Genomic DNA, 25,753 nt, shown 5'->3' on the forward strand with positions numbered 1-25,753 from the left:
CCTGCATGTCTGTGAAAATGAGGGCCCTATCTAGGATGATTTCTAATATTGAATACGCCATACACCCGAGCCCCCGAGCCATTGGAATTAACCAATTAAGGTTAAAATCCCCGACCCGGCCGGGAATCGAACCCGGGATCCTCTAAACCGAAAGCCAGTACGCTGACCATTCTGCCAACGAGTCGGACACTTTCTTCAATTATCGCAGTCGCGTCTATCCATCTCCAGTGGCATTCTCCGCCAGTGGCGTATCCTGGAATCTCCACTGAGGCATGCAACTAGTAACCATGCAGTTAACACAACGTATTAAGTAAATTTCAATTCTACTCACCCTAATTACATGTAGGTGAACTCGAGCCAAACAGTTTTACTATAAGTTTCTGGATTGAACGTGCGTACACAATTCTTGTTTTCTGTTTTTAAATTTACGAGGGTCCGCCTCTGTGGTGTAGTGGTTAGTGTAATTAGCTGCCACCCCCGGAGGCCCGGGTTCGATTCCCGGCTCTGCCACGAAATTTGAAAAGTGGTACGAGGGCTGGAACGGAGACCACTCAGCCTCGGGAGGTCAACTGAGTAGAGGTGGGTTCGATTCCCACCTCAGCCATCCTCGAAGTGGTTTTCCGTGGTTTCCCACTTCTCCTCCAGGCAAATGTCGGGATGGTTCCTAACTTCAGGCCACGCCGCTTCCTTCCCTCGTCCTTGTCTATCCCTTCCAATCTTCCCATCCCCGCAAGGCCCCTGTTCAGCATAGCAGGTGAGGCGAGGTACTGGTCATCCTCCCCAGTTGTATCCACCGACCCAGAGTCTGAAGCTCCAGTACACTGCCCTTGAGGAGGTAGAGGAGGGATCCCTCACTGAGTCCGAGGGAAAAGCCAACCCTGGAGGGTAAGCAGATTAAGAAGAAGAGGAAGAAATTTACGAGGGAAGGTTGAGGTCTCCCGGCTTTTCAAACTGATTTACAATTATATCCGTTTTAGACTCATCCATCGTTAATACCACATCTGCGCCAGATATAATAAAACACCGAAAATACAATGAATTAACTCACTAGTTAGCCACAACTCAAGCACTGGAGGTAAGTCACCCCAGTGGCATTGGTCAGTTTCGTCACGTTGGGTTCTCGCTGGGGAGTAATCTGTGGGTCCCGTTCGCTGTAAAGATGCCGACTTTCTCCAAGTTGCTAACAGATGGCAGAGGGTAGCACGGATATAGGGTGACAAATTCTGACCAAGTTTCAATTGCAGCGACATCGTTCGGAGGGTTTCAGAACTACGTCTGCCACCGAATGGAATTTTAAGATTGAATGCCTTTCTTCCTGAACTCGTCCATTCGCTGTCTCTTTCTTCCTAGAGTGGTGTAGACGGCGAGACTACACCAGCACCACACGTAGTCAAGCAACGGAACCAGTACAGTTGCGCGGACCTTTTGAACTTCTGAGAGATGAAGTCGTTAATATTCGACTTGAAACAACCTAAAATCGTACACCAGACAGTTCTTTGTGTTATCATAACGCATGCAATGAATGCCTTGCATTCAAGGAGAATACGCCCCTGTTCTCCGCAATCTATTCTGCAGAAATTTGCTATTTCTCCCATGCATCTTTCGAGCGGGTTTGGTGCTGGATGTCTCACTGAACACAACAAATGTCTGATGTTTAATTCCTTCATTCGCTCCCGAAATTGACTGGATGTGAACTGCGTTCCTCTATCTGTCAATATATTATCTGGATTTCCCATTTTTGGCAATACATATGTGGCATTTCACTGTTAGAAGTGAATATCTTGGAATAAAAATGGACGCTATAACGCGAGAAAATTGAACACGACACGCAAAGTTAATCGTTAATGTCGAGAAGATTGTATTCATATCAGGCATAAGCAGAGAAATAGTATCAAGAAAGCGGTGGAAAAGAATGAAGGATACAGGATTGTTACGAATTCATTATTACAAAAATCATTCCAGAAGAAACCATCTCAAGCTGATCGGTACAACATATTAATACGTAAAGAAGTTGGTGTGGATAGAAAAAGGCTTGAACCAAAAGAAATAGGAATAATATCCAGAAAATAGAGCAAGGCTACAGAAATATTGCGTAGAATCGTCTTTTAGTAAGCTGAGAAATTAAAACGACTTTTTTGGAAATCATTACGTAACTGGCTACGTCACAAGACACCACACGAAAGTAGCACATAGCATTCTAAGCTACTGGCAAGAAATAATAAATACTGCGGCAATTGAAAACAAGATATAGGGAAATAAATCTGTTTATAATTTAGATTTTAATAGCCATATTAGTAGCCTGCAATTCCTAAGCTGAATCCAATGGAAAGAAACATTCTTTAACCATTTAAGCTGGGAGCTCGGTGCACACTAGCTCACTCTCAGGTGGGGAGCGATTTCCATGATTGAAGAAAATATTTAATTACTTGATTAAAATAATCTTAGACTAAAATGAACTATTGAAGGGCCAAAAGAGGAATATTTACTTGAATATAATGTATATAATTCTTGAAAAATTCGATTATTTTAATTTTTCAATACTTTGTGCAATAACGTACTAAGTGCTTTCACACTGTGATATCAAGGTTGCTTCTTCCTAACAGCAAAGCTCTGATTTTTGTTTATACAGTAACTTTCACCTGAATACTTTAGACAGTTAGCTATCAATCTCTGCATGGTAATAAATGTTTATGTATATGTAAATTGTAGATTTACAAAGTTTGCATATCCTTAAAAGATGTACAAGGAATAAATTATAACACTCACGAAAGTTTCTGTTAAGTTGTTTAGCGCTTTCGAGGGATCAAGTTTATATAGACTCCCCACAATTACTAAGTGATATAAACGGACTATATTACACTACAATACAGGTAATATTTACAGTATTTATAGTCTTCACAGTGTCATGACTTTTACAGCTGTTCATTGTGATACACACGGAAGCAGGTCATGTTATATAACCTGTCTCGCCTTCGCATAATCTATCTAATTCCATTCCGAAACGCGATCGTTTCCTTGTCATGTAAACATTCCACTCTAGCCACCCTTTCCATAGCAAGAGTTTCTCATCAATTGCCATTTTGCAATCAGGGGTATAAGCTTCCGAATATTTTGCTAACAGGTGGTCAAATACTGGATTCATCTCGTATATCTTTGGAGGAAGTTGTGCATTATTCACCTCATTGTCACAGATATGTATCAAGCTGTGTAGGAAAATCTAATAATAATAATAATAATAATAATAATAATAATAATAATAATAATAATAATAATAATAATAATAATAATAATAATTCAGGAAAAGACTTTCCAACATAAAAGTTCTGGTTGAAGAAAAGAAAGAGCGCAGAGGGGGAAGGTGGACTGAAGAGAGAAGAGCGCAACATTCTGAAAGAATGAAGGCACTGTGGAGAAAGAGAAAGGAAGAAGGGATGATTAGAAGAAAGTGAAGAGGTATTGGCGTGGTCCTAAGTTTGGCCGGTTCGCAAGAAAGAAATAAATAAAGAAAGAAATAATAATAATAATAATAATAATAATAATAATAATAATAATAATAATAATAATATTGGATTCACGTCCCAATAACTACTTTTACGGTTTTCGGAGACATTCAGGTACCGGAATAGTGTCCCGCAGGAGTTCTTTTGCATGCCAGTAAAACTACTTACAAGAGGCCGACGTATTTGAGCACCTTCAAATACCACCGGTCTGAGCAAGAAACGAACCTGCCAAGTTGGGGTCAGGAGGCCGGCCAGGCCACTCAATCTGGTGAGAGAAAAATCTCTTCTGTGTCATTAGCTCATAGAAAATAGGCGCAGTGAACAAGCGACTGCGAGAAATAGTTTCCTAATTTAGGTCTCTGTACAATCCCCTGCGGCAACAGTATGCCCATAAGAAGCTTTATTTCGTCCTTATTTGTTCGGACACGTTCTTGATCTCTATTCCTTCTTTTCGTCTTACTAAACTGGGTTTTATATGCGATTTCCTGCTCGGCATCTTTTGTCTGTTCAGCTATGTTCTGGCATATCTCGTCATAAAAAATTAATTAAATTATTTCGCTCAGTTTTGTTTTCCCTGAAAACACTCTCTTTACATCACGATGGAAATTTTAATCAAAGCGGGAATTTCTGTGTCCATTTTCAGTATAAGTTGATGAAGAACTTGCAATGGTTGGATTGTAATCAGTATTTTCGTCACAACTGTCACTGTCATGATCGCTACTTGAACTGGCATCGAACATGTGTTGTCTCTTTTGCGACAGCTGGACATTCGCGTCAGCTACCACTAAACCCTGTATATTCGAGCCTGCAGTACTTATTCCAGGTAATTTCCTGACACTTACGAATTCCCCTTCGGCAGAACTTACTTCACTAATATCACATTTTCCCCACTAAATTCCAACATTTCGTTTATTATGACCCGTAAATCATCTTCCTCTAACAGTGGGGACCAGTAATTCGTTATAAATGTTTTAGCGGGGAAAATGTAATAAAAAGGATCGAATAGAACCCTGGTCTTAGAAGTTTGGACGGAAATCATAAAATATGACTGTATTACGGATGCGTACGATAATAAAATGTTGTGTAACTCGCGATAAACACACACACCAAGTCGTGAAGGAACAACTCAAGACTGGGGATAATAAATCAGGTCATAGTTCTAAAATGTCATCAGAGAGTATTCAGTGTCATAATCTCTAGAAATCCCTTCTACGGCAATATTATTACATCCAAGGGACTATTAGGCGATGAGCTGAAGCTTCAGCGCGGAGCTATTAGGCGTTTGGTCGTTCTTGCTCGGACGTCAGTTGCGTTCTTTATGTTGCAACTCATGGATGACACATTGGTATTGGGAGAACATAGTTGAAAACATTCACATCAAAGGGCAAGATTCTTCCGGAATACGCTGCTGAAAAGAAAAGAAACCTCTGCAGGCAGGCAACTGAGAAAAAATATAATTTGAATCGGCGGATATATCCGCGTTCCCCAACGAGCAAGCGACTTGTAGCCGCGGATCTCGCCGCATCGCCCACCGAACTGGTTAAATACATTTATGAATGATAGAAGACTTTGAATACTAAGATGAAGAAACTGACAAGATTTATCTGTATTTTTGTCTTAACTGCGCAAGAGATGGCCTTCCTATACCAATGTTTGACGCATCAGATTGAATTATAAACTCCTTTTCATAGATCAGGTGTCCCGACTTTATGCTTTTTCCCATCAATTCTTTCATTCGTAGAAATGCTTGCTCTGCTTCTTCGTTCCATTTCCACTTATCAACATTCGACAGTTCCTATAATGGTGCGGCTATTTTTGTATTCCCTTCACAATGATCTTAGAAGAACTGTGTCATCCTGAGGAATTGCCTAATTTGTTTCAGCTTCGTCGGGCGTGGAAACATTCATATGGCTTTTATGTTCACTGGAATAGGTCTTACTCCACCTCCATCTATTACATGACCTACGAAATTTAGAAATATGCGATATTTCACTAGCATGGACTCTACGTCACCCTTTTATCATATGGTACTAGAAGGAAAATCAAGGCTGTTCACAGGATTTATGTTCAATAATTAGACGCATATTTCTTCTTCCATTCGGTTTAAGAAGCAGCTGTGCAGTATTCATAAGAGCCTTAGATAGGAACCTGACAGCAGAAGTGAAAGACACGTAAACTGTTATGTAGATGACCTACGAATAGTATTTTGTGCTTGACAAAATCTGGATTTGGCTAGGTTGACTTTAAGTCCCGTACTCTCTAGATATTCGAAGAGTTTTGCCAGCATGTTTATATCAGGAAAAGGATCAAGATACTAAGAAACGGTCGTACTTGGCATTTACGAGCAGGATGCTAAGAAAGAATGAGCAACACTATACGACCACAGAGCTCGAGTTGCTAACAATAGTCCAATCTCTACAAGAATGGAGGATTGTAATATACGAATATCCTGTTATTATTAGAACAGATCATAAAGCCCTGACATCTGGATTTAAAGCGGTACTGATAAGCGAAAGAATAACAACTATTCACTCAAGAGTTTCAGTTAAAAAATGAACATTGTAAAGACAGAGAGAACATATTGGCAGATACAGTGAGCTGAAATCCGACAGATCACCAAGAAGGCATGTTTCAAATAGCACTTGATCATCAAGATGAGGAATGAACTACGAAATTTAGGTGCGACACATAGATCGGATGAGAATTTTAACCTGATCATTGGGATCATTGGGAAACTTGATGAGGGCATAGCTGAAACCCAATTGACGCAGACATACAAAATGATGGATGGATTACTAACCAAGTACGTCGAACACAGCAAAGAGAAAAACGAATCGTTGTAGCAAAAGAACTACAAAGAATTATCATATGGCACACCCAAAAAATTACTGGTCATGCAGGAGAAGACAAGATGGTACAGATTATCTTAGAGATGTTTTCATGGAAAAGATTGAGAAGTATAATACCTATCTCAATAGCCATAAGCCTATTGGGATATTACCAGCGAAAGCTAAAGAGATATAGAAAGCATGTTTCAAATAGCACTTGATCATCAAGATGAGGAATTGTTAAATAAGCTACGAAATGTAGGTGCGACACAAAGATTGGATAAGAATTTGAACCTGATCATCGGGATCATTGGGAAACTTGAAGAGGGCATAGCTGAAACCCAATTAACGCAGAAACACAAAATGATGGATGGATTACTAACCAAGTACATCGACAACAGCAAAGAGAAAAACGAATCGTTGTACCAAAAGAACTACAGAGAATTATCATATGGCATACCCAAAAAATTACCGGTCATGCAGGAGTTGACAAGATGGTACAGATTATCTTAGAGAAGTTTTCATGGAAAGTATTCTGAAGTGAAACACCTTTCTCACTAGCCATCAGCCTATCGCGATATTACCAGCGAAAGCTAAAGAGATATACGCAATCGACATAGTTGATAGACTTCCAACTGCGAAAAGACGGCGAAGATACAAAGTAGTCATAATGGATGTATTTTCAAAATACATATCGTTGCAGCCGATACAGCGGGCGAACACAAAACAAGTCCTACGATACCTGATAAGTCATATGCTCTGTTCCCGCGTCCAGATCGAGTCGCAAAGAAATATTGACTAGCTAAATTTATCATTATCTATCAACCAAGTCCGGCTCCATGGCTAAATGATTAGCGTGCTGGCCTATGGCCACAGGAGTCCCGAGTTCGACTCCCGGCTTGGTCGGGAATTTTAACCTTAATTGGTTAATTTCGCTGGCACGGGGGCTGGGTGTATGTGTCGTCTTCATCATCATTTCATCCTCATCACGACGCGCAGGTCGCCTATGGGAATCAAATAAAAACCTCACTCTGGCGAGCCGAACATGTCCTCGGACACTCTCGGCACTAAAAGCCATACGCATTTTTTTTACCAAGTATCGATTTCGGGCCGTAGGTTCTGGGGGTGGAGTCATCATGTGAGATAAACGGTTAAATTCCTGTAATATCTGTTCGTTGGACGTCTCCATCTTACGAATTAATTCATATCGTTTCATAAATATCTATCATACTTAATCTACGGATACTTATAAGTGCTTGTTTAACCCAATACATCATTAAAAGAGTGAACAAATACATCTAACATCTCTTTATTAAATTAAATGATCTTTAAATAACATTAAATTTAATATTATGTTGAAAATTTGAATATATCTCCACCTAACTAATCTAGTTAATATCTATATGATAATATTTAAAGATGTTTGATATCAAAGAAAAATAAATCCTGATTATATACATTCCTTCTGTTGAAAAGGAGAACATAATTCAGAGATGCTCATCATTATGACAAATTATTAAATTAAAATCACGTTTAGGTTATTCGTTTCTTTAAACACAACATAATTCCTTAAATTATTCTCCGATTTTTTAAATATAATATTGCAGATCTATTCTCAAGATATCAGTCTATTTGCCTGCATGTATCTGTCAATATTTTACAATTATATTGGTATCACATTCATTAGTCTTTAGTATAAGAAAAGCATTCTCTGGCAGATATCGCACGTTTTAATCGTGTTCCTGGCTAATTTTCTTCAAGACATCCATTATTAGAGGGACTTGGTCATATTTAGCGATCATTTTCTGATTCAGCTTCCTACATCGAGACATATCCTTAGGATTCCATTGTTTTTCTTTACTACAACCAACGGATTTAAATAAGTATTAGTAGTTTTAGCGATCATTCCGTCAGCTCACATCTCATTCACGATCCTCTTGACGTCCTGAAAATATTTTTGTTTTGTCGTATATTTTTCATCTATAGGGGTCCAATCGTTTACCATCAAGTTGTATTTAAAATTAGGAATCTACCGTGGTTTATTTTTTAATATTTCCGCATGCTCCTTCAAAATTGCGTATAACTTCCTCTTTTCTATTGGTGAAATTTCTGTTTTGCTATGCTACTGCGTAATTCTGAATTTTCTTCTTTTCATCCTGTTCTTCTTCAATAGATATTACACTTTCAAACTTATTGATCAATTTTACTTCACGTTTTGGACAAGAGAACGTCGCTAACCTCACTGCTGCCATCTTGCCAGACCATAACCTCACTGCTGCCATCCTAACCACGTGGAGGCACGGAATTTAAAATCCACGTGCTTTTGACAGCTGTCAAGATGACAGCTGCCACCTTGACAGGTCGTAACCACGTGCACTTGTTGAAATAGTGAACGCTAACCTCACCTTTGCCAACATGACAGGCTCTAACATCACTGCTGCCATCTTAACTACGTGGGGGCGCAGAATTTAAAGTCCACGTGCTATTGACAGCTGTCAAGGTGCTGCTGAGGCGCGTAAGAATGCAAGGCTAACCTCAGAGGATGTTTTGCTTTGCTGAATTCCGGTGGATGGTAGAGAGGTAGTCCTATTTTCCCAGCTCCCCTTACCAAAAATAGGGGATGGGTGAGTGATATATGTGCTCTCTCACCCCCTTAGAGATCCACCTCCTAGGCGATGAGTTCTCTACATAAAATATTGCCCCGGCTAAGGTGCCAGGGAACAAGGCGACCGAGTAAAAGTACGACTAGCAGTTGTATTTATGCCATCGGTGAGCGGGAGGGGGGAAGCGAAGATCAGCATGCAATGCGCGCGCATTGTGAGTCGATTGTTGGACATTCTGGTAAAAGAAAATATTAACTTACCTCGAAACTTTTCGATTGCAGATGCAAGCACAACGATTGGCGATTTTTGCGCACTCTAATAAAAGAAGATACAAACTCATCTCGAAACTTTTGGATTGTCGATGAATGCACATCGACTGACGATAGTTGCGCACTCTGGTAAAAAGAAAATATAAACTCATCTCGAATATTTTCAATTGTCGATATGTGCACATCGACTGACGATAGTTGCGCACTCTGGTGCGCGTCCATCGACTAACGATAGTTGCGCACTTTGGTAAGAGAGTATATAAGCACATCTCGTAATTATTTCGAAGTTCGAAACGCACGCATCCTGACGGGACTTAGCCACACATCACATGCTTTTAACAGGTAGGTGGCGAGGAATTTTGAAAATGAGAACGACTGAACCCTTACTGCTGTCATCTTGAAGGGACTTAGCCACATGTTTTTATGTGTCGCGGAATTTTGAACAAGTCTAACCTCACTGCTGTCATCTTGACGGGACCTAGCCATGTGCAGGCACTGAATTTTGAAACGAACCCCTAAACTTACTGGTGTTATCTTGACGAGACTTTGGCACGTGCGACACCATCTTAGAGGGTGCCTAATTTCAGAGGATTATAGGCTAGGTGCCCTTCTCGACACCATCTTGGAGGGACTAAAGACACAAGTTGAAGACATGCTGCCCTTCTCGACATGTTATTATCTTTGAGGGGCCTAACCTCCGAGAACCCTTGTTTTAAGGCCACCATGTTAGAGGGCGCCTAAGGACTGAAGTTTTAAGACAAGATATCCTTCTCGTCCACTCCTTCCCGATACCATCTTGGAGGGGGACCTAAGGACCATAGTTTAGGGCTAGCTGCCCTGCTCGACATCTCGCCTTCCCCGACACTATCTTGGCGGGAACCTCACTCCACGTGGTTTTGACAGGTGTGAGGCGAGAATTTCGAAAAAAGTTAACAATCTTATCCTCACATCTTCATTCTTAACCTAATTCCACATGATAGGTGTGAGGCGGGAATTTTTGAAAAAGAGTAAGGCGAACCTCTTTCCACGTGCTTTTGACAGGTGTGTTGTTTGAAAAAAGAGAGCAAGGCTAATCTTACCGACGAAGTGCCTACCTTCACTCTGCGTGCTCAGACCACGTGTTCTTGTTTAACAGAGTTGTCAACAAGACTAGGTGCTCTTGTTTTTCGGAATTTTCATATCTGATATACTTACGTTATTGTTACGTCATTAATCTGGTGAGCATGATGTGGAGATGTCCTCTTGTCCTTTTCACATCCTGTTAAGGCATGTGAATTGATTTTTACTTACCTTTTTCTATTTCTTTTATTCTTAACAGACGAAAGAAGAGAAGGGAGCCGAAGATGAATGTAGAGGGTTCGATAAGGAGGAGGTGATGGATTTTATATGTGTAGCACGAATTTTATAACATAATCATAATCTAGGTTTATATAAAACGTAATTATGAGGGAAAGGGGGGAGGAATAGAAGTGTGTTGTTAAACTATTTTTCTAAAAGTCCCTAACCGCGTGGCCAATTTGCTCGGGATAATTGTGTTGGAATGCTATTAACACAAAATACGACTAGAACTTTACATTATGAAAATATGTTTATTATCTAATTGCAAAGCTTACAGCTGTACATCCCTAACAGCGTGGTCATTTCAGTCGGTATAGGTGTTTTGCAATGACATTAACATAATGCTACGAGAACTTTACGGTATAAAGATATTTTATTGCTTCTCCAATTGGAAAGCTTACAGCTACACATCCCTAATCGTGTGGCCAGTTCGCTTGGTATAGCTTCCTTGCAATGACATTATCACATAATGCTACTAGAACTTTACAGTATAAAGATATGTTTATTATTACACTAAATGCAAAGCTTACAGCTACACAATTCTAACCACGTGGCCGATTCGCTCGGGATACCGTGAAAGAATCTCTGACCTGGCTATACATCAAACATAGTCATAAAAATTTATACAAAACGGAAATCATAAATTTAGTAATTACAATTAATGCACTAACTAATAGTATGTTGTTTGACATGCATGCAATCTAGATTGTAGCGAATAAGTGTTGTGCCATTTCACAGTACTTTATATGGACTGATCGGAACAAAAATGGAGTTCAAGTTACTAAAACGTCAATGTTAAAACATTAAGCGTCAGTACGAGCTGGAATGATAATCTTTTCATCAGGCATTTACCGAAGGAAGCGTACATAGTAGGCGGTCGAAAAAGAATGACGAATGGAGATTATTTGAAGCTATTATTAAAGTGAAGATTTTCTTCTGACTTGCATTCTTTCAACTGACCTACAGGAAGCAAGTCGCAGATCGATTACGGGAAGAGAATTTATCTTATCGGGAATAAACAGCGAAGATTGACAGGAATTTTAATTCGCGGCAACACGCAACAACGCTAGCTGCATAAGTTAAATCGCTGCGCGAAATTAAACTACCTGTGAAAGTAGATATCAAGATTACTACAGTGATACGTCACAACAGTCCTGAGACGACGTATATTTGGCCGATACTGCCTATTTCAAACAGCTGAGAGGTTATCCAGCTGACAAGAACACTTAAAACAAGGAAAACATAGAGAAATCATTTTTGCATTCTAGTCAAGAGAAATAGATACTACCTATCCCAGCTTATTTGAGTCAACCTTACTAAAATAAATTGTCCCAGAGCAATACGTAGATATTGTAGGCATATTGAAACAGATATCAACCAGAAGATAACGAAATTGCATAAAATGTTTTATTATTCTGTTCCAAATGCACAAGCCTCCACCATGATGCTGTAAAAGGAAAAGGCGATACTACTCGGATGATGGCAGCGCGATGCGATTTTGACAATCCAGGATGACCAGGAATCTGCTGAGAGGAACAAATATGTACCCAGATGCTTAAGAGAGAACCATGGAGCGATGTCCGCATATCCAGCGACCAGATGCGAGACGGCAGCAGGACTCCTTAAGCAAAGTTAAGTCTTCTATAAGTCGTAATTGAAAGTAAGAATTTTTCTTTTTGTGGCTATGTATTGTCATAATTTATGACAGTGTGAATATGTGCGTAAGTGGTTATCAAAGTGAGGTTACAGGATGTAGGTATTCTTCTACCTTTAAAGTCAAGTCCACATGTAGGCGTAGTCAGCCAGTAACAACCGTTCGTAATGTTGTCAATGCGATGTGAGAGAAGGTAATTCGTATTTCGCTAGTTGTCAGTGAAGTGCACAGAGTGTGAAATAGAAGTTAATTACACATGTGTGGTAATTTTACCAGGCTAATATGATAAGAGATCGTATATAGGAAATGTTTACGGTAAAGATATGAAATAGTACATCTCAGAATAATGATACGTTTTTGACACTATGACAGCAGGAATAATTTTGTAATATGAGGAGATTGTGATACATATACGTCGAGATTAATGAAATAATGTGTTTATTGTGTAATGAAATGTTTTTACGTAAAGTATGGAATGATGGTTGATGAATAAGAGTAATGATATAGGGTGGTGATGTTTAGTGATGGTGATATTTACTATTCTTCGAGAGGTTGGTCATAGTAGTCTTATTTGAGATGACGTTGTTTCCAATTTATGCATTCTGAGGTAGATATTGAAATCGTGCTACAGTACTTTCAATCGATGACTTTAACCCAAAGTGTATTCGGGGTAGCTTAGGATACGATCTCAGCACTATTAGAGCAGTGTTATTATAAATATTAAGGGTCATCAAACGAGCTATGATGTGAGCGATGACAATAATTTAGCCTTCACTGAAATATTTATAATGATTATAGAGAACTTTCTCACATGATAAGCTAATTTCAGATTTTATTTAGACACTCTGACATATCACTGGTGACTTAGTTACACATAAGAGGAATAATAGTTGAAGATAGAGCCTTCTGACAAGATAGATTTTCTACTTGTGATATGTTTTGGTAGAAATATAGCAAGATATGTTCATTAATGCAACTTTAGCTAAAATACGCACTTGAATTAATTGATAATCTTGAAATAAGATAATAATTTCTATTGCTATTTTAAGATAAATTTCGACTTAAAGCGGAGATAGCTTTGCTTATACTCAGATAAAATACCAAGAAACAAGAAGCTTGAATACCATGAAACCTTATGTTAACTATCTGATGTTGTAAGAAAGATGAGAACGATTTTCCATGTTGTTTTCAGTTGTGTATGGACACAAAACATTAAGTGCAGCCCAGGATAACGTTTTTCGTTAATCGAGTATGAGTTAAATAATAGCTGACAGAACTTTTGGGTTAATTTACGGAGCAATTTCGTTCAAGAGGAAGTGATTCCAACTCTTAAAGAAATATTTACCAAATATTTTGAACTGCGTTCTACATTCTCATAGACGACCTCGATCTGAAATGATGCACATATTAATTGATGTAATTTTCTTTTCATTTTTACTTTTTCGATGCATCTAATGTTTTCGTTATCATTTAGTATATTTTTTAATCAATTAATACTCCAGTTTTAGCTGATTTTCCAAATACTATTTAACATTTTACGTAATTATCAAATGATTTCATGTGGCCAATAATTTAATGGACTGATATAATCATGGCCTAGGACTTTATTACTTGTTATTAATTTAACGAACTTAACTTTTCTTTCATTTCAATTTGACAGTACTAGACTACTGTACTTCAAATTAAAGATCGATAGAGATCGAGATAACTTCATTTTCAAGCGGTTTTGACTAGATAAAAGGAATTCTATGAATACGACGAGGTACATTACTCAATGCTACATGATTAAATGAAGGATTAAGGAAACATTTCTTCATTCTTTGAACTGAGTGGTCAATAAATGATGTATTATGAAACCTCATCATTCTTTTAACGTTTTCTAGGATAGTTATTAATTGTAAGACTGTATTTATTTTTTTACTTGCGATTTCTCTGGTGATATATGTGGAATCTAACTAATAGCTTGTAGGAGACGTCCTTTGACGTAAGTTAGGATTTACCACGAATTAACCGGCGCGCTTTCTCTAGCGGAACTCATAGCCCATAACTTTGAACAGCGAGTACCATTTACAATTAGAGCTAGTCTGGATCTTGTGCGTCCTTACCTGAACGCGGGAACGGCTCAGTGTACATGTGTCAAACTTTTACTATTTTCGCCACTGCAGTGTAGTAGTTATTGTGAATATCTATTATCGCTATCCGCCGACGCAGAGCCCCTCCTGGACGCCTTTTAGTCGACTCATACAACAGGTTTTTAGTGTTTAGAACACTGAAAGTTTGATTGTAATATTTCGTGCTTATAGATTTGAACCCTAGATATATTTAATTGTCTACTGCAGGGCTGTCCAACGTTCGTTTCTGCGCGAGCACATTCACATGTTAACTAAGGGTATGCGGGCGCCCGGTACGATTCGACTAATTGGACTACTGGGTTACATCGCGCATTCCTGTCTACAAAATGTAATTGTAAAATTTGTCACAAATGGAACATAATAATTGCTTTTACTTAAATGAAGTGAAAAATCTGCGGTAAATTAAGAAATGCCGTCGTTATTAGAGAAATATGAATACATACTTTCGAGTATGTTCTATTCCGTTGCTGGTGCCATCTTTTTTTAATTTCTTGAGGTCCAGAGCTAGCACCGAGGAGTGGGAGTGCTACGTCGGTGGATTCTCATTATCTTTGTCCATATGACTAGAGCGGCCAGTTCAAACAACAAAATGGTGGTCAACAGCATTCACGATGTTATTTCGTTGTTCAGTGAGGCAAATGACCATGTTATAGTGATGTGGCTGGAACTCTACGGATAAACAACTAAGGACGCATTCAACAACTTGGTGCTGCACATTACAGAGAAATATCGTTAGTACCATAAAAATGATTTTTGTTGAAAGAAAAATAGCATAATCCCTGGACCAATAAATACTTTTTATTTTTGTTCAAACGAAAATAGCATGATCCCTGGACCAATAAATCACCAGTCCACAGAGTTCTTCTTATGTACATTGGCCACAGCTTTTTGTCGCCTATTAAATCTCGCATGTCGCGATACAATTCAGGAAATGATGCCGTTGACAACTGAAGCAATGAAATGAAAGCAAAGAACTTCAGTGAACACAGACATCACACACCAAATTGTTGAAAGTGTAAGACAAACAAAAGGCATACGTCTGTTACTGTGAGCGTAGTACCAAAAGTACTTGTAAAGTAGTAAAGTAGGTATAAATAATAATTTCCAAAAATAAAATATTTCTTAATTTACCGCAGATTTTAGACTTCAACTGTGTAAAAGCAATTATTATGCTCCATTTTTGACAAATTTTACAGTGACATTTCGTAGATAGGAATGCGCAACGTAACCCGACTACTGTTATCAGTAATACAACGACTATTTAATAATAATAATAATAATAATAATAATAATAATAATAATAATAATAATAATAATAATAATAATAATAATAATAATAATAATAATAATAATAAATCTAGAATTAAAAATTGTACGAAAATATATTTACTCACATAATTAATGTGAAATCTGGCACTGCATGGTCGCTGCAAATTGTGGAAAGTCTAGTGTGTAACTGGAACAGGCTGCTCTTAATGCGTCATCCAGGTGTGTGTCTGTCAGGCAGGATCGGTATTTGTTTTTTATTATGTCCATAGTCGAAAACGCGACTTCACAAAGATAGGTTGAACCAAAACACGATTGCATCTTCAGAGCAACAGTACGGGTAATGGGATATTTTTTATCGTCCACCGGAGTCCAGAAATTGCCACATGTTGCGTAGGAGGATTTCAAAGAAATGACTGAAGGATTAAAATTTCCATTTCTAATTCTTCAGGTTTATAATTTTCGAATATTTCACACACCCTCCCTCCAAGCTCACACACGTCAACAGAAGCGAAGGGATTATTGACAAACATGATCAATGGTTCAAACATTGAAAACTGGCTAAATCTGCTACCAAATTCGAACCCAAGAGCTTCAAGGTGTTTAGCAAGAGATGAAAAATCACGCTTGCCGCCATCTACTGTATCTGCCATAGATTTCAAATTTGGAAAATGTGAAAGGGAATTTCTATTTAAATGGACAATCCATACCTTAATTTTCCTTTCAAATACATTGACAATACTTATCATACCTGATATATTGTGATCTTTTCCTTGCAATTCGAGATTTAACTCATTTAATTTTGAGGTGATGTCTGTCAAGAATGCTAATTCGATTAGCCAAGATATATGATCAAGTTCGTGATAATATTTCCCAGGAGATGATTTCATAAAGTCTCGTATCTCATCCAATAGGCAGCAAAACTGACCGAGTGTTTTCCCCCTACTAAGCCACCTTACGTCTGCATGAAGGATGACGTCACCATACTCCTAATCTGACATACTTAAAATTTTTCTGAACATTCGGTGACGAGTAGATGACGATCTTATATGATTCACGACATGAGTTACAATTTTCATGACATGATCGAACTTTAAAACATTTGCGCATAAATCTTCTTGGTGAATAATACAATGATAAGAAAGACATTTTGGAAATGATTCATCCTTAGCACAAAGAGAAAAATCCATTATTTCTACCGCTCATAGACGGTGCCCCATCTATTGTTATAGCGGCAAGCTTTGACAGTGGTAAGTTACTCTCTTTGGTAAATTTAACGAAAGCATTAAATATGTCTTCTCCCCTAGTACGTCCATGAAGTGGCAATAGCTTGACAAATTCTTCCTTTATTGTAAAATCATTAAAAACCATTCTAGCAAATACACACAACTTAGCAGTGTCAGACATATCAGCACTTTCATCAAACTCGAGTGAAAAATGTTCACACGATTTCAAATCCTGACATAATTGAGATTCCATATTATTAAAAATCTGTTCAACCGCCTAGCAACAGTTTGGTGAGACAACCGAAGTCCTTTGGTTGAAGATATCAATTCAGATTTATCTTCGTGAGATTCGAACAGAGATTCAGCGGCATTTAGCATAGCTTCTTTTACTACTTCCCCATCACTGAAAGCTTTTTCCCTTTTAGCCAGGACGTAACAAACTTTGTAAGAAGCTACTGTCACGTTACGCGTTTGCTGAACTGGCCTCTTAAAGCACATAGTTGCAATGCTAATTTGGATTGTAGGTCTTTCACTTTGTATTTTCATATTTCAGAATTAACAGGAAATTCACTGTCAAATTGTTTGTGATTAGTCAAAAATGTCGTTGTACATTACTTCCTTTTAGGAACAGACATGCTAGCATTTCACAATAAACACACATACTTTCCTTTGTTTTCAATAAAGCAATACTGGTCGTCCCATTCACTGTTAAAGTTACAATTTCTTTGTCTTTTAGCCCTGTTAAGAAGAGTTATGTTTATTGAAATATAACTGATTATAAACTGAATAATTTAAAGTTTAAATAGTAATGAAAAAATACACGAAACATGTTGAACGTACAACTTATCACAACACAAGGCACTCAAAACGTATTCCATAAGCCCTGCATAAACTCACAAGTAATACTGAATGTTCGCCTGAAAGCTAGGAACTGGGAACATTCCAATTGCAAGGCTTTCATAAATCGTTGGTCATTGTTTACAGCACAGCTTTGTTGGGATTAAAGTTACTTTGTGGGCATACTGGGTGTCCCATTGTCGTCCTGATGAAACTCTGTCATGGTAGGTAGTTTATGGCATTGCAATCAAGTGAATCACAAGGAAGTGGTTCTGTTTGGCAGAATAAATATGCGGCTATATTTGGCTCCGTGAGTAGTGAGGGCCTTATACCTAGCGCTAGCCCCCCCACAGTGAGAGGTATGTGGAGGATTTCCCTTTGTTGCAACTACTTACATGTCGAATAGCTCTCTTTCTGAACCTTTCTTCTATCTCTTCACTATTTGCAGACACGAGTCAGTTAGGCCTAGATCACATTTATGGCTTACTCAAAGCTCTTTGTGTACTTTCAGGTACGGATATAACAAATTTCCTGACTTTGAGGACAGTATTTTGAAGAGAAAATTAAGAATATTTATTGAAATTCAAAAGTATTATTTTCAAATATTAAGTAAATTTAATTTGGAAATTAAATGCGAAGTGCGCCATAAAATAGCACATCGGGCGCCGCGTTGGACAGGGCTGGCTACTGTAATGTTCACAACACTAGAATCGATCTCAATTGTAAAGAGGTAGGGTCGTCTAGTTGTGAGCTTGTATTCGGTGGTGGTGGTTATTGTTTTAATAGGCAAATCGTGGACTCAGCTAAGGGCACTGTAGTCGCGAACCCACGGTCCACAGTTATAATCCCATAGGGGAAATTGAAAAAGACGCAGAAATGAATGTTGCCATGTAAATGGTGGGTGAGGTATATCTGTCTGTAAAAGATAAGGGACGTGTCTCTTTCAACTACACAGTTACAAAGCCACTAAGCCTAAATAAAAATATCTCAATCTCATAATCTTAAACTCTCCTTGAAGAAAAACGACGGGAAATTACATTACTGATTTTCTTCTTATGCCTCTTCTGTGTTGCTTACACAATAAAAAGCATTTAACTTACACAGCTTGCTACCGCCAGCTATTTTCAACAACCAATGTCGTGTGCAATAAAATGGGTTAGCATGCTGCCCTTTAGTCATAGAAGTTTCCGGTTTCGATTCTCGACAGAAATTTAACAAAGGCACACAGCATAACACATTACTACGAACACAGAACACATTTTAATCGTAGATTACATTGAAGAAAATATACATACACTTACCTTTGAAGAAAACAATAATCACTACTACCATTAATTGTGGATAGATGTAAGCTCGAACGTTAACACGCATCATAACCTGGCTAGGAATCGAACCCAGGGTCACGATCTAATCCATTGTAAATGCCAAACAAGTGCTTGGACTGTATGTATGTTACAGCACCCGGCAATATTGTTCCGTCTCAATCATAATAATGTTATTAGATTTTCATTCCCACTAACTACTTTTACGGATTTCGCCGGAGTTCGAGGTGCCGGAATTTAATCGTATGGTAGTAAATGTACCGACACTAGGCTGTTTTATTTGATCATCTTAAAATACCACCGGACTGAGCTAGGAATCGAACCCAGCCACACGAACTAGCCATAGTAAATACCAAGCAAATGCTAGGACTGTATGTACAGCACCCGACAATATTGTTTCATCTCAATGATAATAATGTTATTGGATTTTCAACCCACTATCTACTTTTACGGATTTCGGTGGGTGCCGAGGTGCCAAAATACAAAGCAAATGCTAGGACTGTATTACATATCACCCAGCAATATTGATTCGTCTCCTCGGTAAAATGATTAGCGATGTTACTATGCGAATGCTGGAGAGGTTTGTCTGTCAATGATAAGGGACATATCTCTATCGACTACACAATCACATAGCCACTGAGCTTGAATAAAATATCTCAATCACATAACCTTGAAGTAAACAACGGGAAACTACCTTACATATTTTTCTTTGTATGCCTCTTCTGTGTTAACTCAACCGCAGTCGTACGCAAAAAATTCTACATCGTATTGTGTTAAGGAGACGGAGTTGCTCCTATTTACGGTATGAATAATAACAATCACAGATATTCAACATAGTATATAGCAAACGCACGTACCTCCATCTTCTAACGTAGTGAAGATATGAACAGAAAAATTACACACACATTTTCACAGCTTTTCTGTACGTGTTTGATTTCTGTATATTCACTTCGCTTGCTTTATGTACTTACCTTATAGGATTTATTCATGAATTGAAATAATACATGTAATCTCTGCATTGAGATAGTCTTGTGTGTGCGTCGTCTTATCAAGTCATTGTGCGTAGCCCCGTCCCACCTTGCACGCGTCCCTCTCTGCTGTTCCAACAGGAAACGACGTATCAAAATTTTTGTAGAAACAGCGCTTACTGACTGTCCGCTGCCTGTTTACCATGCCTCTAACATGCATACAGTATAGAAATGAATTATAAAATTAGTCACATAGAAAATGTGGGCAGCGACCGTGTAGTGTAGGGGTTTGAGGTGATTACCTAGAGGGCTCGTCTACTAGTTCACAGCCTGATGTCCACACACCTCTAGGTTCGATTCCTAGCCAGGCCTAGGGACTTTTTCGATAGAAGGCCAGCGTCTGTGCCACACAGCCTAGCAGTGCAGGGGAGGTGGTAGCATGCAATGTATTACTAGATTGTATGCCCCTAAAGCATATAACGCTCTTGATGGTGTTTTGTCCGTCGGTAACCCTTAGTCAGCATTCCGGGAGATAGTGGGTTAGAATCCCACTTTCATCAGCCGCTGAAGACAGTTTTACACTAGGCAAATGCTGGGGTTGTATCTTAATTATGGACACGGCCGCTTCCTTCGCACTCCTAGTTCTTCCAGGCTAGGCCTAGGGAATTTTTCAATAGAAAGCCAGCGTCTGTGACACACAGCAGGGTAAGGGAGGTGGAATTATACAATTTCTTATTAGTAGATTGTATGCCATAAAAACCTTGATTAAATTCCAATCCTCTCCAAAGTGCACATATAGAGTGAGGGCATACAACGCTGTTGATGGTGTTTTGTTCGTCGGAAACCATTAGTCAGCGTTCGGGGAGATGATGGGTTCGTATCCCACTGATGTCAGCCGCTGAGGTATTACCTTAAATATACCGAGCTCGATAGCTGCAGTCGCTTAAGTGCGGCCAGTATCCAGTAATCGGGAGATAGTGGGTTCGAGCCCCACTGTCGGCAGCGCTGAAGATTGTTTTCCGTGGTTTCCCATTTTCACACCAGGCAAATGCCGGTGCTGTACCTTAATTAAGGCCACGGCTGCTTCCTTCCACTTCCTAGGCCTTTCCTATCCTATCGTCGCCGTAAGACCTATCTGTGTCGGTGCGACGTAAAACAAATAGCAAAAAAATTACCTTAAATAAGGACACGTCTATTATTATTATTATTATTATTATTATTATTATTATTATTATTATTATTATTATTATTATTATTATTATTATTATTATTATTATTATTATTATTATTATTATTATTATTATTCCTGCCTCTGTGGATTAGTAGTAGAGGCTGACGTGTTTGAGTACGTTCAGATACAACCGGACTCTAAGCCAGGACCGAACCTACGAAGTTGGGATCAGAAGGCCAGCGCTTTTACAGTCTGAGCCACTCAGCCCGGCATTTGATATACTATGTGTATTGTGTTGTCATAGAGGTATTCCATTTTTCGCAAGTGTAAAAGAGAACGTAGTCATTTTTACTTACAACAGTATCCAGGGCACACGCGGAGCCCTGGATGGGAAGAAAAGAGAGTAGTACAGTAATTAAATTACTAGGGCAATGTTTCGGCCTTGCAACTGCTTTCCAAAACGTTCTCCTCATTCTTGAACATTAATGGAGTTGATACAGCACTCTAGCAAGTCCGACTCATTGGCTGAACGGTCAGTGCTGACGCTTTCTGTACAGAGGTTCCCGGATTCAATTCCCGGCTTGGGTCGGGGATTTTAATCTCATCTGATTCATTCCTTTGGCTCCGGGACATGCTGTTTGTGTTGTTTTTTCCAACACTCTTCTCTCCATATTCAGACAACAGTACAAACCAGCACAGAAACACGAAATTGTGATTACATCTCTCTACCTAGGGTTGGGGTCTGGAAGGGCATCTGGCCGTAAAACATAGTAAAGTTCACATGTAAGACAGTTTGCACCCGCAACCTCACAAGTTGAGGTAAGAAGAAGAAAATGATGATGAAGGTGATTTTAGAAGGATATGAGGATATTTTCTCGAGATTCACGTCTTGTAGCTGATGTTGCTTGATTCTAGCCGTATTTCTTTGTATAAAGAAGCTCATGGTAACACTATTATCTGTAAAATCTATAATGTTGATTTCTCCTTGAATTGTATTTACTTTTAAAAATTCCTAAAATATGTTAATTACGCTTTATTCGACTTAAACATCAAAACGAATGGAAGACAAACTGCAGCTTCACCTTATACCTTTCTACATAGCTAACTCTGTTAACGTAGATTTACGTTCCTCAACAACGTGTAATCGAAGGAAGACTTTGAAGATGCTTTTTGTGTTTAGATAGAATACGTATATCGCAGAGAATATTTAACTTACGATATAAATATCGATGTGTAATCCACAGTTTTTGGGGTCGCTGAGATGTATATGTGCACTCTAGATTATAGATTGGTCTACAGTAAATCCGTGTTAAACCCACTATCTCTCGATGTAGGAATTTAATCTTTCGTTGAGTAAACCCTGTTCTTGTTCTGTTAAGAGCCATCAATTAAACGCACGCCTCTGGTATGTGAGCATTATAAAAAAATCACTGATAATGTTCATCAGTATTTTTAATCTAAAATTGAACAAGATAAGGAGTAGGAGGAGGAGGAGGAGGAGGAGGGAAGGGGAATTATCCGTAAAAATGGGCCTAATGAGGAGGAGGAGGGTGGAAGGGGTATCTGACGATAAAACTAGATAAGGAAGATGGAAGGAGATCTATACGTAAACCGATGAGGAAGGGGGGAAGGACATCTATCCGTATAACTAGGCCAGACGATAAAGAGGAGGAAGAGTGGACCTACGATAGCGACCGGGTCGCTCTAAACCGAAGATCATAACGCTGTTTACTCTTCCCCATATAGACTTTGTAGTTCTATAAGAAAACGATATGTGTTATTATTTATATTCACATAACAATCAGTTCTACTTACAGACAGTCGTTATTGCCGGTTGCAGTGTAAAATTATACATTATATCTACCGAAGTGTGCACATTAATCGTAAAACATCTGTTATGTTTATGTGTGTTCTTTGTAGTGTGATTTTTAAGATTTGACAATCTTCAACGACATAAAGCTGTAAAGCATAACTTCAGAATATTGTAATGCAAATATCTATTAATATGCCTCCTCCTTATCTAGTTTCTATTGTCAGATACCCTTTTCCTCCTCCTCCTCCTCCTCCTCCTCCTCCTCCTCCTCCTCCTCCTCCTCCTCCTTATTAGGCCCAGTTATACAGATAGATAGTCAGGTGTTATTGCCGGTTGCAGTGTAAAAATATACATCTTATCTACCTAAGTGCGCACATTAATAGTAAAACATCTATTATGTCTATGTGTGATATTTGTAGTGCGATTTTTTAAAGACTTGACAATCTTCAACGACATAAGCTGTAAAGCATAACTTCGGAATATTTTCATGCAAACAATGTACTGCTACATTTAACAGGCGTGATAATCTCACACGACATGAAAATTCTAAACAAAATTCTTTAAGTAATCTACCAGTAGAACGCTTAGAAACTTTGACTAAATGTCGAAAGTGCAATATAAAATAAGCGTGATCCAAACGATACAACATCGTCTCAGATTACTGCAAGTTCTGTTACTAACCTAACACCACCAGGTAAAGAAAAGATGCATAAATAAGAAGAAGAACTCAACGTTTCTTTTCCATCGGAGCTTTTTCATCCTACTTTACTTTCTAAGCCGACTAAACGTTCTGTAGCTGTGCAAGCACCCCATAAAGAGAAACAAGATGTAAGATACTGTAAAGACATTATCTTACCCGTTGAACGATTAAAACTCCTGTTCCGCCTTCCCGTCTCGTCATTGTTCTCCATCTCCGCCACAACCAGCTTCTCATTAACCCCGTGCGTCCATCTGACAAGTACAGTACTTCATTCTGAAATAGTGAAGCATCAAACGAAATCACTTCCTTTCACATAGTTGTACTTTGATTACGTACCGGTACCATACCTATTTATTCCTTTATTGACCATGTAAAACCTACAGATTACTGACGAATACCGAGGCAAGAGAAGCAAGGTTTATTTTTATTTCATACTGCAATTTGTGTGAGGCACATGGAGACTTACCACATAAGTATACGATTCCGCTCTCGTGCAACGAGTGTCAGTGGCAGTTTCTCAAGTTAAGAAAGCTGAAAAACCCACCCGTGAGTGGGATTGCAAAATGCAATGCTTCCAGGAATGTTATAAATATTGTAGTCTCGTCATTCGGAAGGTAAAAACGAACTCATGATCCTCTCATGACAACATTTCTGCAGGTAGAGGGCGGTTACGAATATAAAGTTATTATTATTATTATTATTATTATTATTATTATTATTATTATTATTATCATCATCATCATCATCATCATCGAATACGCCAAGGATCCTATTCCCATACCGTGTTAAGGCCCTTCCTGTTTTATTTACGGCGAGTGCTGAGCTGACACATCGATCTTTCGCTGGAGACTTGGATTTTCCGTTGAGTTTAAATTCCAAGCGAGCGGCGTAAACACTGTACACAGAAACGCCGATCAGCTGCGCGGACTTTTTCACGTCTTCCACAGTCTACAGTGGATTCTAATCTCGTAGGCTACTGTAAACGTTTAAAACAATTTGATTTAGAATTCCAACTTTTTTCTCCACTTTTGTTAGCTTTAACGTATTTCACTGGGGACTCAAGCGTCACAGCATCACACACGTCTTTCTGACAGCTGGCAGCCATTATGAATACTGAACACGCTGTTGCAGCCGGTATTGCCAACAGTTTTCTAGGATCCATCTTCAACGTCGCACATATTATGCGAACTTATCAGCAGTAGAATGAACTCGAAAAAACTTACTAAGTACACAGTGCAATAAGATATCAATAGTATATTAAATTATTATTATTTTGCTTCATACACCACAGAAAACAATAACTATTCATAGCCTTCTACGTATGAAATATAAGAGTTGGTAACGAACCCGAATAACATACAACCTGTGATAAATTTCCCATATTTATACAGGGCAAAACATGTTAATTCATCAAGTCAGTTCACCAGAATATCTAACCAAACAGAAGAAAGCTCCTGACTTCAGGAACAAGTAACAAACCTAGGGAACTATTTGGCGCTGCGGAAGCCTTTTCACGGACCAGAAGTCTGACTAACATCAAATGGACCGCTAAGGTCTTGAGTTGACTCTCAGTATAGAGAGAGTAACCTTAATAACGAACATGACTAAACATACATAACTATAACGATGTGATCGCTGCGGATGAGGAGGAGGAGGAGGGATTGAGCTGACCTCTATAACTATGAGGAGGAGGAGGGATTGACCTAACCTCCGTAACTGTGAGGAGGAGGCATTAAGATGACCTACGTAACTGTAAGGAGGAGGAGGAATGAGCTGACCCTGGGGCGTATATAAGGGGCCCCAAGGGGCCTAGGCCCCCCGAAATAGTGAGTATAAAGAAAAAATAAGTACCGTAATCTGAAGTATTTTAATGAATCATGCGCGAAGGCATCGCCTAATTTCCCTGTAGGTGAGGGGAGTGTGGTGGAAGTGGTGTGAAGTTCGTGGCAGTGATCACTGATCACCGGAAGCTCCCGCTCCCGCCCGGCTATCTGCGCGTGCACGGACAACTGAACTGCACCAGTCGCCGCCAGAGGCCAGCACAACAACCGGGCGCCAGAGGTGTGATGAACAGTTCAGTGGCAATCATCGGTTGTTGTTTACTTTTGTTCGACATCTGTTGTACT

The sequence above is a fragment of the Anabrus simplex genome, chromosome 1, assembly GCF_040414725.1.
Source record: "Anabrus simplex isolate iqAnaSimp1 chromosome 1, ASM4041472v1, whole genome shotgun sequence".
NCBI classification, from domain to species: Eukaryota; Metazoa; Arthropoda; class Insecta; order Orthoptera; family Tettigoniidae; genus Anabrus; species Anabrus simplex.